This window comes from Cynocephalus volans, chromosome 5 (genome assembly GCF_027409185.1).
Source record: "Cynocephalus volans isolate mCynVol1 chromosome 5, mCynVol1.pri, whole genome shotgun sequence".
NCBI classification, from domain to species: Eukaryota; Metazoa; Chordata; class Mammalia; order Dermoptera; family Cynocephalidae; genus Cynocephalus; species Cynocephalus volans.
In genome coordinates, this window is record NC_084464.1 from 82,256,509 (window position 1) to 82,273,380 (window position 16,872).

Consider the following 16,872-nt stretch of genomic DNA (forward strand, 5'->3'; position numbering starts at 1 on the left):
TAGCTGACTAAGTTTACTGATATATGTATATGTTTAACCAGAAATTTTACATTCCATGTACTAGCTGAAGCGGATGAAAGTAGTTTCAATTTTCTCCATTATCTTACTGAAATATTTACTTCATAGTGGACTAGACTAAATAAACTTGAGGTTCAATAATTCCTTTTTATACCAGAGATAAAAGAATACAATGGTTTACAGAGAAATAAATAGTGTAGAATTTATTATGCAAAACTTACTATTATTTTGTAAGGAAGAATATAGATTGATATTGAAATTGGTATCAGTAGTAACCCAGAAGAAAATCATTTCATCATAAAACTGAGAACTACATTAGAGATGGATGGAAGGGCTTAAAATCATTGAAAAGTGTTGTAGCAGCTAATTTCTATAAGACAGGTATACTGGCAGAAGATGTTGATATTAAAATGGGCTCCTTAATTTCAAAGAGAATGAAGGAATCCTTGGCTGACAGAGGCCAAGTTGTGCTACTTAACTAGCAGACAGAAATAGACATGATTACTGTAACACATGGTGAGGATAGAGCAGTAATCAGAATAGTACCACCAACAGATTTTTGAAATCATTTTTGACCATGAAACCTACAGGTTCACATACACGCAAAATCAATCAAGGTCTTATGTGCTTCCCATAAGCAAATACATGCTAAGTCTGTTGACAGAGATGTAACATTAATAGTATAACAATAGAGTCACACCCCCTTGCCTAATTCCAGGTTTGAGTCATTTCTAGACTGTATTAGTCCATCTCTGTTGCTCATAACAAAATACCTGAAACTGGGTAATTTATAGAGAAATGATATTTATTGCTTATGGTTTCAGAAGCTGGGAAGTCCAAAGTCCAGGGAACACATCTGGTAAATGCTTTCTTCTTTGGTGGTGATTCTGTACAGAGATGCAGGTGCCGCATGGTGAATATGGCAGAAGCAAGAGGGAGACTAACCTCCTCACTAGCCCTCCTTTAAAGCCATCAGAACCACGCCCATTACTTCCATTAAATCGTCAATGGATTATTTCATTCACTATAGCCTGGTCCTCACAATCTAATCACCTCTTCAAGGCCCTACCCTTCAATTACTATAATAGGATTTCCCACCCTCTTAACAGTGGAGATTAAGTCTCAATGAGCTTTGGGGGAACACCCGATCCACAGCAAAGACTGAGAGTGCCTTGGACATAACAAGGAAAAGATAAAGTTGAGGAAAGACTTGCAATAATGTTATGCTCTGTATAGTAAATTTTGCTTCTAGCCTTTTTCAGTGTAATTTCTGCCCTTATAGTGTGGTAACTGTGAAATGGGTTAAAGGAAATACCCACACTATTCCAGGATGATTTAACTTTACAGTCACTGATCAGAGTAGGAACTATTCTTCGAGTTAGCTATGTAAATCCTGAGTTTGAGAAACACCTACCAAACCTGTGAAATGACATGTCAGAGTATGCTCTTTCTCATGTTTTTTATGTAATGAGAAGTTTAGAAGGAGTGAGATCAGGGTGCTATACTTCTGGGCACTGCATCTGCATTTAGGCAGGAAGAGGAAGGTAAGACAAAAGAAGAGGTTAAATATTTTCTTCACAAGACTTTTCTAGGTTTATTCAGGAAGCCAAGTTCTCTTCAGGTGCTTCCAAATTCCCATCAGGCAGAACACATAGTCATAGCTGCAGAAAGACTAGAAATTTGAGTATGATTTGTCTAGTCTCTAGCAGAAGAGAGCAGGGTGGAAGCAGGTTTGAACTGCTATGCAGGGAGCAAACCTTTCTGCATCAGGTGCAAAAGGGAGACTGATCAAATTTCATCTCATTTGGGGCAAAATGGCCATTTCACGCCCATCTTGTGTTAAAACCCTACTTTCTGAGTATATAGGTAAACAGATAAACCTAGGAACTGCCATTCACTAACGGATTGAGGGCTACATTGATAGAGCTGGCTAAGAAGAGAGTGAAAAAAGTAGGTGTGATATTCCGAATATATCCCATTTAACTAGATTGCCTGTGCAGACTGAAATCACTTGGAAATGAAATTTGATCAGCATAAGCTTAATCAGGTGGTGAATCTAATCGCAGCTGATGCTCCAGATGGGGACTTTTTCCTGGAGCAAATCACCACAGCTCCCAGTACCTGGTATGTATTTAGGGATTATCAGAACACCCCAGATGTTATTTGCTTTCACCTGACAGGGACAGCTGCACACATATGGCATCCTACAACAAGAGCCTTCCAGGTCTTCATAACTGGGCCACAATTTAGTACACAGGAGCCATAATCATCCCACAATTTCCAAGGCATCGTCCTGATCTTCTTTAGTGATGACATCACACTCAGAGAACATGGTGAAATGTAAAATGAAAATCGAGATGCTTTTGTGAGACACTTTTCAGAAATCAAGAGATAAATGGCACCAGCCACTTAAGTAAAGCTAATGGCCTAGGAACACAAGAAAGGTGGAGAGATTCCATTTTTCTTAGCCCGTGTCACTCTGTAAACAGATTCTGATATATGCAGGTAATTTAGGCAGGAAGTGACCTCAGGAAACAGAAGAGAGGAACTGGGGAGAATGAAAAAGGTAAGGGGAAAGAGCCAATTTATTGAGTCAGTCAATGCCACTTGGATCTTCTGAACTGTAGAGAATGTGCCTCAGAACTGTTTGCTTAAGGAATGAAAAGAGAATGATTTATTCATCAGCTTCATCTCCCATTGGTCAAAGTTTGTAGTTCTAAATTGTGAATGAAAGAATTCTGAGTTAATTTCTACCGGCTTCCATGCGATATCATCAGTGTTGCCCCAGGACAGGAAGTAAGAATTAAATAGTACAGTTGGGCTTTTTGTGGAGCTGTAAAATATGCCTCAAAATTGTTTGCTTGAGCATATATCTAGCACCGCCCAGCCCATTACAGACTGCCCATGGGGCATTAACTCCTGTACACCTCCAACTGCATGTGGATAAATATCAAGTGAGTTTGTGCAGGTTTCCTGGGGAAGGGCATCAGAAGGGCCCAGGGGCAAGAAGCGAAGTCTGTGCAGTGCAACTGTGGCAAAGAAGTGTTTGCTGCAACTGTTTCCAGAGCAGTGTTAGGAATAAAAGGAGAGTGGAGAGAATGTGAGGTGCTTTACTTAAAACTTTAGATAAACCTTCGAGAAGGCATTTACCTTGCAAACTCTAACTCAAAATAGGAGACACAATATTTGGTGAAATTCTTTGGATTTTCAAGGTAACAACTCATTTGGATGTGCTATTGCAACCCACTTACTAAATGAACCAAAGGCTACCAGTTTGACTGGGTCCTGAGGAAAAGAAGGCTCTGTGTAGTGTGACTAGACCACAGATGCAATGTTCCTGAAATATCTATTGCAGATTGTGACACTGAAAAATGACTCCTGCAAACCTCAGTAGGAAATTTACAACAGATGTCCCTAAAATTTGAAAGTAAATATTCTCCTCTTGATAGATAGCGTTTGTCTTGCTTCTGAACTCCAACAAAAATGGAATGCCTAACTCCTAGGAGAGAACCATGAGCCTGAGCTACTTTTTATGAACTGGGTATTATCCAATCAAGCCATACAGTTGCAATGTCAACAGAAGCATATGAGTGAATTTTGTATACTTGAGATCGAGAATAGTTAGGTGCTGAATGCACAAGTGAGCTCGGTAAGCAGGTTTCTCCTGTGAATGTTGTGCCTAAACTTTCACTGCCAACCATGTCTTCACCCTCAGCTTGTATCTCATGACCAGATGATTAAGATAACATTTGAGCCGGTTTTACAGGTTTCTCAGCAGGACACACTAATGGAAGTAGACAGGACACTTGATGGAAGTAGATTTCTGTGGAGAAACAGCCTCAAACATTGACCCTAAAGGGCACTGAAATAGGAAATATTGATGGTAAGTAGAAATGCCAATAGTTGTTCTTGTGATTCACTGATTCCCGAGTAATAGTTTGGTGATGGTCAAAAACTTAGAATGAGCAAGATTGGACAATTGGAGACAAGGTGATTGGAGGACAGGTTATGTAGATAGAATGGCTCATAAATGTAAGAATTTTTCTATCCTGTGTATTTGCTAAAAATGTTTCCACTGCAAATGAGGTTCTCAATAAATAAGTGGATATACTGATCTTTCCTGTGGATGTTAATCCACCTCATAGTGCAGTTAACTCAGATTGTTCATTAAGTTTACTAGCAAGAGCTTCATATTGGTAGGAGCATATTGGTAGGTGCATGGGCTCAGATGTGGATTTCCCCTCTTCAAGGCTGACCTGTCTACTAGCATAGTTGAATATTCAATTTGTCAGTAGCTGTGTCTGACCCTGATCCTCTGATAAGTAACAAACCCTGGGAGGATCAGTTAGCCAGCTTGTGAAAGGTTAATTATACTAGACCTTTTTTTTTTTTCCATAAATGAGATAGCAATTTGTCCTCACTGGAATAGACACTTCACATGGATTTGGATTTTCTTTATCAGCTTGCCAATCTTCTGACAGTAATACCATCTGCAGGCTTTATTCAATTCCAAATGAAACATCGTGATATCCCACCCCAAATTTTTATGACCTAGGACCTTATTTTTCAGCAAAATAAAAAAATAACCATTTACTATAATATGCTTTCTTTCTTTCTTTTTTTTTTTTTTTTTTTTTTTTTTTTTTCTTACTGCACTGTTTTCAATGTTCGGATTTTATCATCTCCCTGGGAAAAATCTTTGCTATTTATTCAAGAGATATTTTCTGAAATCCAATGTATTGTTTAACCAAATATATAGATATGATAAACGCATTTAGCGTGTTAAAATGTATATTAAGTTTCCTTGGCCCATTGAACATTTATCTTTACAAAGGTAATAAAATGTACAGTGATAAGATTGTAGGGAGTCCCAGAAAGATCTTAGCTATCTCTAAATACCAGTGTATTGCAAATTCCCCACTGGGATTATGATCTATAGGCATGAATCTCTCCAGATGTCACAAGCATCTTTGACTACTGTTTCATTAGATGTTTTCTATGGTAATGTAATGGATAGAGCCATAGAGATATCCAGATGCTATTAGAAATGTTTTTTTTTTTTTTACAGAAGGCACACCAGAGACTATTAATATCAATATATAGTTTTAATGTCATCTCCTAAAAAGGCACAAAATTTTGCTTGACAACAATGGTGTAGAACTCTTGCAACATTTAGAAAAATGGTCTAGAAACATACATATGGCTGAATTACAAGCTACATGACACCTATGTTAACAAACAACTATTATTTTGTTTTCAGATAATATGTGTTAACCATAACTGCTAAAAAGGGAAAAAAATAAACCTTTCTCTCAACAGTCCATTACTTTTAAAATTATAAAACAAATTATCATCTCTTCTCTCTGTCTCTCTCTGGAGGGTGAGGGGACATGGAATAAAAAAAAATGTAAAAATTGCTTGTTCCATCTATTCATGAAACATACTGGTTTGATTGCACAGAACTATTTCTCTTATCAAACTTCCCATAAGAAAAATCTTGCTATTGTTTAATTATTCTCTCATAATAATTTTACACTTTTGTAAGTATATTATGCCATTCTTGTGCTTTATATACCTGAGCTTTATATATATGTCTGAGCTTTATATACCGCTTCCAAAACAACCAGATGCATTTGAAGCACATGTTAATAAAAACAGATTAGGAGTACGCATCTTTATAAGTTAAACAACTTTATTCTTTTACTGCTGTGTCACTGTTTCTTCAGGAAGCCAAATGTACAGTTGATTCAGTCAATTATGTACATACACATATTTACCTAACCAAGTGGCAGTTAAAGTGGATTGTTTTATTAGATTATTGAATTAGTAGAATAAAAGCAGAACTTTTTTTCACTTTATCACTTTAACCAGAACATGCTCTCAGACTGGTTACCAGTTCACTGAACAAATCATTATATTTCTCTTTCCCTAGGACATCTAGAGAGTGACAAAGAAACCAGAACATCTTCTGAAGGGAGTCGGAGCTGGAGGTGGGCTGGCTGAGGCTGGGAGAGAAGTAGCTGGGAGGTAGCAGAAAGACCAGATGTTTCCCACCTTATATTATAAATTAGGAGGATAATGGGCAATCACATGCCAGACTGAGGTTTCAATCTTACCTATTACAAAATTGACCACCTCTAGGTTGAAAAAATATTTAATCTTTTGGCTAATTTGAATGTATTATTACATCAAATGTAATGTATCTCAGTCCATCAACCAAAGTAAGCAAATGAATGACATACATATAAGGCTTAAGTGATATACATGCACCAGTTTATGGAGCAAAAATCGTGGACCCAAATTCTTTATGTTTAAGGTTGGTGTAATTAAATCAGTCTCTTTTGTAGTAACTTAAAAAGTAGGTGAATCTTCTGTCATTAGACTTCAGTCCTATTGGCATATGGAGTCATATAATCCTATGTTATGGGGGGCTGTCTTGTGTATTGTAGGAAGCTTATCAGCATCCCTTGCTAAAATTCTCTAGATGCAAGTGTGACAACCAAAATGTCTCCGAAAATTGCCAAATGTCCAGGGGGCAAAAAATTACCCAAAGTTGAGAACAACTGTGTTAGACATACTAAATAAATTCTAATCTGACCAATTTTGTGAACACAAACTGTTAGAGGATATGAATGCTTCTATTATTCTCTTTCTTAATATATATTTTTAGTCTACTAGTAAATTCTCTATGTAAATTTATTTTGTTTTATTACCAAGGCACAAAGATTTTCAGATTACTCGTAATGATATTGTGCAAGTATGGAATTCACAGTGGAAAGTGAATTATTAAAGTTACCTAGAATGTGATAAAATTGGGTTTGGAATATTCATGAGACCCTGGTTCCATTTCCAGTTTTGTGTGACTACCACCAAGGAATTTATTTGTTTTATTATTAGAACACCTGGAATTATGATTTATATTATCTTTGGAGTTTTCAACCATCAACATTCAACTCTGTATTTATAGGTAAACTGGGAGCCAGGAAATTTAGATAATTTGGTCATGTCCATGAAGTCAGTTCACTGAAAATCAGGAATTGTGGCCTGATATTCTGACAACTACTTTGATGTTTTTTTCCATGTGCAACAGCATCTCTCAAAGTTTACACATTAGCTGTTGGCAGGGTAATGAAGATTCACTTTTTGAGGTAGGAACTGATCCCCAGTTTGGGCCTTTTATTCCACTCGTAAAAGCAAGTGACATTTACTTCCTAATATTTCCTTTTTTCCTTAGGCCTGAAATGGCTGCTTGCTTTTAATACATAAAATGGGAAATAAAGTCATTAAACCAGGTATTTATTTATTTATTTTAAAAAGCATTGTGTATTACTAGAGTTTATTGAATATTGAAGACTCTAATTTAGCAATCTACTAAACCGGCCTAATAACTTATTAAAGTTGCAAACTCTTAAATATGCAAAGTTTTAAATTTCCACAATTGGAGAAAAGAGTGCTTTGCTCTCAAGGCATCTTTTCTTCCCCCTGAATTCAGCAAATAATGTGAATAAAAATTTACATATTAAATAGTCCTATCATATGAAAAGATACCTAAAACATTACAGTTATGAGATATATTTTGAACCTATCAGATTAGAAAATATCTAAACATTTCGTAACACCTCGTCTGGGTGAGGATGTGGGCTCACAGGTACTATTAACATTGCTAGTGAGAATTTAAATTATTATATGGAGGAGAGTTTGGCAACAATTTTAAGTTCACATAGAATTTATCCCAGAAATTTCATTTCCAGCAATGTATATTACCAATGTATTCACATGTGGAAGAAATGATGTAAATATAAGAATATTAATTGGAATATTGCATGCAATATCAAAGAATTGGAAACATTCTAATGTCCATCAGCAGATAATAGGAAAAATAAATTAGGATTCATTCTTACCCATTATAAAAAAATGAGACAGAACTCTATGTAATGATAACAAATGATCTCCAAAATATGTTGATAAATAAAAGATAAATAAGATTACAAAATATGCTACCATTTATAAATATGTGTATTACAGATACCTTACAGTGTACATGTACATATATGTTCTATGCTTACGTATACACTAAATATCTCTGTGATTAAAAGTGTAATATTAATCCCTCCCCAAATGCAGCCACAGTCCCAGACTCTTATGACCCTTCAATGACATATGAACTTTCTATACTCTTGAGAAATTCCTGGACTCCAGTAATAGAAGGCCAACCAGTATTGCAAAGGCAGCCACCCCAGACTTCCCTTACACTATGGAGTTCAGCAAATACTGCATTTCACTACTCTTCCCCTTGCTTGCTAGCAACTGACGGGATATTTTACAAGTGCAAACTAGCATGCTAAGTGTCAACCCCAGTTACACAGAGACTATAAAATTGACACATCCCCCCAACACACAAAATAACTTGGTTGATGTCCTGAGGTCCACAGTTTGACCAGCACCAGGTTCTAATTTTGACACACAGAATTCTGACACACAGAATTCCTTTTTAAGAAGTATTATTTTGTTAACCAGTCTCCTCCCATTAAATGACAAGTACTTGGGATTGAAGAGAAAATAGCAACCCACCCATGTGTTCTGGAATGAAGGGAATAAGTTAAGTGTTAAATGAAATGCTTAGTAAATTAGCAGCCTCTAAGAGTTAAAGCATCTCGTGTTTTTTTTTTTTTAATTTAATTTTATTTTGTCAATATACAATGTGGTTGATTATTGTGGCCCATTACTGAAGCCTCCCTCCCTCCTATCTCTCCCCCCTCCCCCCCAACAATGTCCTTTCTGTTTGCTTGTCATATCAACTTCAAGGAATTGTGATTGTTGTGTCTTCTCCCCCCCACCCCGGTTGTTTGTATATGTATTTATTTATTTTTAGCTCCCACAAATAAGTGAGAACATGTAATATTTCTTTTTCTGTGCCTGACTTGTTTCATTTACTATAATTCTCTCTAGGTCCATCCATGTTGTTGCAAATAGCAGTATTTCATTCTTTTTTTTTTATCGCAGAGTAGTATTCCATTGTGTAGATAGACCCCCAGTTAGTCTTTTTTAACAGCAGCCTCAAAGGCCCAGAATCTACTGCCACTGCGGAATAAAGAGATCATTAACTATTGCATTAGCCCCTGTAAAAGGATCTGTAATCCTGACCTTGAATGACAGAAGACTCCTGACCAGTTGAGACGGACACAAAAAGTCAAGGGTTTTTGTTGTTATTGTTGATGTTTTTGTTTTGTTTGTTTTTTAATGAATTTTTCCAGGAAACCAGAAAAAGAAGGTTGCGGTCCCATCATTACATGTTCTTGACATCTCTGATGGAAGATTACCTTCTTAAAGATGTATATTCAAACCCACTCCTCTGCCAAATTCTCACCATCCCCAATATTCTGCTTTTTCAGTTTGCCCATATTACAGATGGTGTTTCCACTCCTCCTTCCAAAGCATCAATTGTATCAATGAGTTCTGACTGTTACCATTCTTGGTTCTCTTATTTCTCTCTAACTACCCTCATCACTTCCTATTTTATTTTCCCCTGTGATTTAGTATAAAAGACTCTGCATTATGATATGTTAGACCTATGATAGATAAATTTCTATCTGCCCTAAAATTTTCCTCAACATCTACCATCTTCTTGAACTTAATATAATTTTATCTTTTCCTAGAATTCGCCATATTTCAACCCCATCTCTTATCCTTGTTAAAGAGAGTCTCAAGTTTTTCTACTGGCCTCAGCTGTCTGAGAGATGAGAAAAGCACAATTCTTTTTCCCCAGTAAATTCTCCAGATGCGAAATTCATCTGATTGCAAAGAAATGCTAGCAGAAGGCACAGAGCAATGCTGCCTTTATCTGTTTTTCTTTAATCTCCATCTGGACTCTCCTTGTTGTTAAACAAGCCTTTTACTCATCACCTACTTATTCGTCATAATATTCTTCACTGCATTTCTTATAAACTTTCTTCTCCCTTTAATCCATAAATATTTCCTTATCTTCTCAATCTCAATAATGATCTCAATTCATTATTTGTACAAGTCAGATTGTTCATCCAGAGACATGACATTAAATATTTATTTAAATTATCAACCCTTAAGAAATGCATTTTTAAAAAATTCAGATAACCCATTTCTGTGCAAAATATGTAGGGTTAACAATTTTACAATATGGATAAAACTTGTTTATTAAAACATCTTCAACAATTGGCACAGGGCCTGAGATAGAATAGATGATCAATAATTGTCTTCTCCCGAAGGTTAGATGAAGGGGTGAATAAGGTCACAAGGCACTGATAACAGTGGGAAATAAGATAATTTCCAAGGATATAAGAAAACCAAAAAGTGTTCTAAACTTCAATTTGCTAATTAATTTTCAGAAACATGGCCAGCTTTATAATTCCAAGGAAGTTAGGACTCCCTACATTTTCAGGAGAAAAAATAAAACAAAACGAAAAAAGAGCAAGTTTTCTTGGAGGTCTTCTCAGAAAAGGTTAAGTTCCTGGAGCAACAGGCAATATATACCAATGCCCCGCATCATCTTCATCTCCATCTCCAGATAGATGTGTATCATATAATTGCTTGCTCATGACTATGACCCTAACTCATCAAGAAAATAAGTCATCATTATGTTGAGTGTGCTGTGTTTACTGTGGTATCAGTTAGGATAGGTCTGTACCGCTTATAGTCTACATCTTATTGCTTAAGAAATTCACTTCATTTCTCCAGAAATCCTACTTTTCTGAACTAGATTAAAAAGTTAAAAAATATATTAGCCAAATGAGGCCATTTTCCCCAAAATGAAGCAAATGGACTACTAAGTGAGAGACTCCACAAAGAGAATGTCCAACTATTGATATCATGTGTAGGTGGCTTTCACTTGATATTTGCAAGAGACTTAGGTGAGCTTCATTGAAGGAGCGTGCCAGGCTTACACTTAGATGTTTGGCTCTACAACTATATGACCATTTACATAGCAAAATTGTGTGTTAATGAAAGTGCAACAGCACTACAAAATTTCATTATTGAAAGTAAAGTTTTTTATTATTGTTAATAGTAGCTAAAATGCATAAATTTATCACTTTACATGTAAAGATTAAACAAATGTTTTGAAGTGTATATTAAGTGGTAACCAGTCAGTAAAGGTGCCACAGTGAACAAGATAGATAAAATCCCTGCTTTCATTGTAGTTTGGAAAGTCAGTCGATCTTCAAATATATAGCCATATACATTTATCAGCTCAGAAAAGGTACTATGGCAACATAAACAAAGGGATTAAAGTGTAACATGGTCGTGAGTATAATTTGTATTTGGGGGTCCAGATTTATTAGAAACTTCCAAATGAGGTCTGCCTTCATTCTCTTTTAATATTATTTTTCTATTTCATAAGCTTACTTCATCAACTTTAAAAAGTAAAATGTCAAGGTTACATATTTCAAAGCCATTTGCTGTTAATTGAATTCTGCCAACGTTTGAATTTAATCAGGTAGTCTTTATTTTGTGGGCCAGGATGCTATTTTGTGATGCTGTGAGTAAGCACTGCTTACTGCTTGCTACCTTCCACCCTGGAGGCAACTGCATTTTTAGAAATTAGTTGACATATCAATTAGTTTGTAATCAGCAATAAAATCCTTTGGGTGTTTGAAACCAGATTCTACTCTTACTTAGAAAGCCAATAGAAAGTCCACCTGGAAAACAGGTCCACAGGGCACAGAACAAATTGAGAAAGTTTACCTTCTCATAAACTGGAAAATGATTATTGTCTCTTGGCCAGACCCTCCTGACTGAATGTGTTCCCAGAGGAAAGGATACTTAGAGTTTCCTGCAGACAAGTATGGAAGTGGGAGCACTGGTAGTCCTGACTGATCCATTCAAGGAAAGACCATTGCATCCCTGCTTACACATGTGTGGCAGGGAAGTAATTGCCAAGGAAGTAATGTACCATTTCTCAAATCAGAGGATAAGCCTGGAGAGGATCTTAAGTTCATCTCATTTAACTTCTGTAGTGTAGCTATTTTTGTGTTATCTTGACCCAGCTTTGAGGCCGGATGTTTCTCTTTTTGAGCAACCCATTATGTTCACTCACTATCCCCACCCCCTCCTCAGGGAGAGCATTAATCCATGAGGGATCTGCCCCATGACTCAAACAGCTTCCAGCACTGCCACATTGGGGATCAGATTTCCATAAAAGTTCTGGGAGGACAATACATCCAAACTCCGTCATTTACCTTGCCTCACCCTCTCCTTCCTGCAGGAACCACAGTAAGGTTGCTTGCCTATAGTTCCTGCCCACAGTTCCCATTCTCCCTCTTCCTTGTGACCAACCCCAGAGATTCTCCTATTCCCAGCATGGCATGGCTATGTTCTCCCCAGGGAACTATGAATAACAAAACTAAAACTCTTCCTGGTTTCTCTCTCTTATTCTGCATCTGGCCTCACCACACTTCACTCAAGGTAATATGGCTAAAACAATCTCTTCATCATCTCAAAGAGAAAAGAAATATATGGAAAAGGAAGGTGAATTCCCTGGTATCTTGTAGGTAGTTCTTGGCAGAAGTGGGTACAGGATTCCGGTTTCTAATTGCAACCTCCTAATTTACTATTCCTTTCTTTGAGCTTCTCATGAAGAGCAGAGATCACCACAGAATAAAAATATAGTGAAATAGCCATAATATCCCTAATTTACTGAGCAACTACTGGAACCTTTTACTGTGTTTGGCACTGTATATACAAAACAGTTCTTCAAGGTGCATGTCATAAAGCTGAGTTACACTTTAAAAAACTGAGATCCAAGAAAAGAATTGGCTTTGACCACAAGACCACTTTCTACATCATCATATAAGAAGCAATTCGTAGAGTTACAATTCAAGTACTGAAGCTTCCTAATCAGTCAGTACACACCAGCCCCTGCTTTCCTAAAATGGTATGAAGCTCACAGTTAGAGAAAAAAATTAAAATGAAGGCCACAGGTTAGATATACCCCAAGGCCAACCTTCCTAACCACGTAATCAAATCTTAAGTCATCTGATTTCCCTCTAATAATAAATAAAACATAAAATATAAGCTTTGCATTTTTGTCACCATGATTCAGTGAATTTAAACCAATCAGCTATTGACAGCTCATCTTAAACGGCCCTTTTTGCCCTTTAAAATAATATGTTAATCTATAACAGCCAATCACAAAATAGGTCAAAATACTTCCTCCTTTATGTTTTATAAACTGTGCTGTAACTGCTGTGAGCAGGATTTATTATTACTTTTGGTTGGAGGTCTCCGGATTCAGGAACTACTTTTTGTATGCACAAGAAACTTTTGAATTTTTTCTAACTTGTTCTCATTTTATTTTTGACATCATAAAAATTAAAGATTCTTCTTCATACACTGGACAAAGAGAAAAAGTTAAGGCAAGGAGGGAATAAATAATAGTCACAAACTATTTAACTTTAATGAATCCACAGAGGAAAACTGGCATAATCTTACATGAGACTATGCAACGTCTATCCCTCCCTTTTCCTTCATTTACATGTATCCTAGATCTCTAGTTTTTTCTTATTTATTGTTTCACGTACTTTACCTGTAATCCTCAGAACAACCCAATGAAATATGATAATTATCCCCATTCTACAGATGAGGAAATAGAGGCACTCAGCTACTAAGCTAAGCAGTGTGGTTCCAGGGTCTTTCCTCTTAGCCACTGTACTGAACTCCTCTTATATGATGCATGCTCATAAGTCTGAGGTACTGTATTTTCTCCAGTGAGGAGATCCAAATGAAATATTCAGGAAAGTCTAAACATTTTAAACAATTCTACCACATTTGTCCCTGATATCTTCTCTATAATATCCCCAAGATATGTTTCTGATCTCTCAAAGTCAGGATGTGTGGAGGATTGAGTTATGACTCCCCCAAAACTCATTGAAGCTTGAATTGTGTCCCCCAAGTTTCATATATTAGAACTTAGCCCCCACTGTGAGTGTTAAGGGGGTAGGAAATCCTATTATGATACTTGAAAGGTGGGGCCTTGGGGAGGTGATTGGATTGTAGGACTGTGCAGTAGTGAATGGATTAATAATGGTGGCCAGGAGTGTGGTTCTGAGGACTTTAAAAGAGGAGAGTCTGCCTTTCTCTCTCTCTCTTGCTCTTTCTCTCTCTCTGCTTCCACCATCTTGCAGTGTGAGACCTCTGGGTCACTATTGCCATCACTAGACGGACTTTGGACTTCCCAGCCTCATAAACTATAAGCAATAAATTTTATTTTTCTTTACAAACCAACCAGTTTCAGGTATTTTGCTATAAGCAACAGGAACAAACTAATACAGAAAATTGGTACCAGAGAACTGGGGTGTTGCTTATAACAGATACTTGAAAATGTGGAAATGGCTTTGGAACTGGGTGTTGAGGAAATACTGGAGGAGTTTGGAGGACTCAGAAGAAGATAAAAAGATGAGGGAAAGTTTGGAATTTCTTAGAGACTGGTTAAATGGTGGCAAGCAAAATGCTGATAGAAATATGGACTGTAAAGACCATTCTAAGGAGGCCTCAGATAGAAATAAGGAGTTTATTGGAAACTGGGGGCAGATCCCTCATGAAAGGATTTATGCTCTCCCTGGGGGTTGCGGGGACTGAGTGAGTTCTCACTCTATTACTTCCTGTGAGAGCTGGTTGCCTAAAAGACCCTGGCACCTCCCCTCTGCCTCTCTCTCTTGCTTCCTCTCACTGAAATAGAGCTCCCTACACCCTCATAACGTACAGTATCTGCTTCTGTAGAATTGCTTGCTTAACCTAAGTAACTCCATTTTGCCCCCCTCTGACCAGCAGACTATCCCCGCTTCTGTGTGAGAAACCGTTGACCTTCTCATAGAAACAAAAACCATTGCATAGAAAGAGGAGCCGTACACAGTGAACTATTACATGAGAACAGGAATCATACACAATGAAAACTTGTATGCTTGATTGCTCTGACGGCGCATTCTTGGCCTCTGTAACCTAGCTACTTAGCTTGCTTTGTGCACCTGGACAAACCTGTGTGCCAATGGGATGTGGTTTTTTTCTTTAAAAACCCCACAAGACCAAGGCCTGGGGCCGTTCTCCCTTGGTTGCTCCTTGAGAGATGGTTGCTGGCCAGCTGCAGTGAATAAACTGCCCTTTTCTGCATCAGTGGCGTGTAAGTGCATTCTTGTGGGAGGGGGCCTCACAACATGACTACGTGATCTGCCTGTACCCACTGGCTGCCTGCCATTTTCTGCCATGAGTAGAAGCCGCCTGAGGCCTATGCCAGATGCAGCTGTCCCAGAATCATAAGCCAAATAAATCTCTGTTCTTTATAAACTACCCAGTCTCAGGTGTTCTGTTATAGCAACACAAAAACGGATTAATACAGGATGGAAAGAAGGCTCTTACTGAGCGGTTATTACTATTTATGTTATGGCTAAACTAGAAACTAAGGGATTCCCTGGGGAACCAAGTTCCCTGGATATCTGAGGAAGGGAAAGACTGTCTTCGGAAGAGTGTATTTTCTCTGCTGTGACACTGAAAAGATTATATTGCACATTCCAAAGCTGAGAGTAAAATCATGCTCACTATTTGTGCAGATTGAATTGTTGCAGATTTGTGTGTATTGATTGTTCATGGGAGAGCACTAGGGAGGAGAGTGTGGGGTCATGGAGAGGAGGCTGGCATGGCAATCAGGAGCCAGTCTTGGTTGTGTCCACTTAGCTTTATTCCCTCAACTTTACTTCACTTCCGTGGGCTGAAGTTTTCTCCTCTAAGTATTTAAATTGTTAACACACAATAAATTATAGAAGGTTCTGAAATAGGTAGACAATTTACTGGAGGACACTAATGTCTATGGGAAGTACCTCTTTGGCCAAGAGGAGAAGTGGGATTGTGCCAGAGAGGGAAACGAGGTGATAAATACCAAGAAAAAGGCTTTGCGGGCACTGTTGCTTTGACCCAGCTCTTTGCAATGTCCAAGCAGTTAAGTGTGAAACCTCATATATTCTCCTGTAACTGTTTTTGCTTTGCTCCTCTACAGGTTTTGTGAGACTTGGGGCTAACTGGGATATTTAATACCCAACAATAGTCTTCCTCACCAAACAAAACAAAATGGTTTTCTGCAAAAATATTTTAGCTCTGCCTACACTAAGATATCTCTCTAGGGCAGGCATTAGTAAACTGTAGCCCACAGACCAAACTAGCCCTCTATCTGTTTTGATAAATAAAGTTTTATTGGAACATTGTCACACCTATCTTTTTACCAATGGCTTCTTTCAACAACAGAAGAGTTGAGAAGTTGAGACAGAAACTATATGGGCTGCAAAGCAAAAATATTCACCGTGGGGCCATTTTTAGAATAACTTTACTGACTCCTGCTTTAGGGATCTTAAAGTAACTCTATCTAACTCAGAGGACTTATACACTACCTGTTCTCCTAAAGTGCAGAGGTACCGATGTGGTCAGCAGCATCCTGTCAATATTTATTCACTCATAGTGCAAGGGTATCCTCAAGATCAAAAATGCCTCAAGGGAATTTACGTTCTTTCCACTACATCAAACCCCTAACAAGCATGTCACCTAATTATCCTTCTTCCCGCAGTATGCTCACATCCCCAAGATCACCTCAGTGCTGGCAGAAATGAAGGGATGAGATTTAAAGAAAAGCAAGCAATCATAAAAATATCCCAATTGAGCCCCAGTATAGCATGAAAATTCATGCAAACTTTCATAAATATCTCAGGTAATCCATTTTAACTAGTTTGGTGGAATACTGTTACATACAAAGTAATCTACTTTTCTGGCACTTCAATCAACAAGCAGTCTTGGGACAAAATTATATAAAGTGGCCTCATTAGCACAAACTAGTGTATAACAATA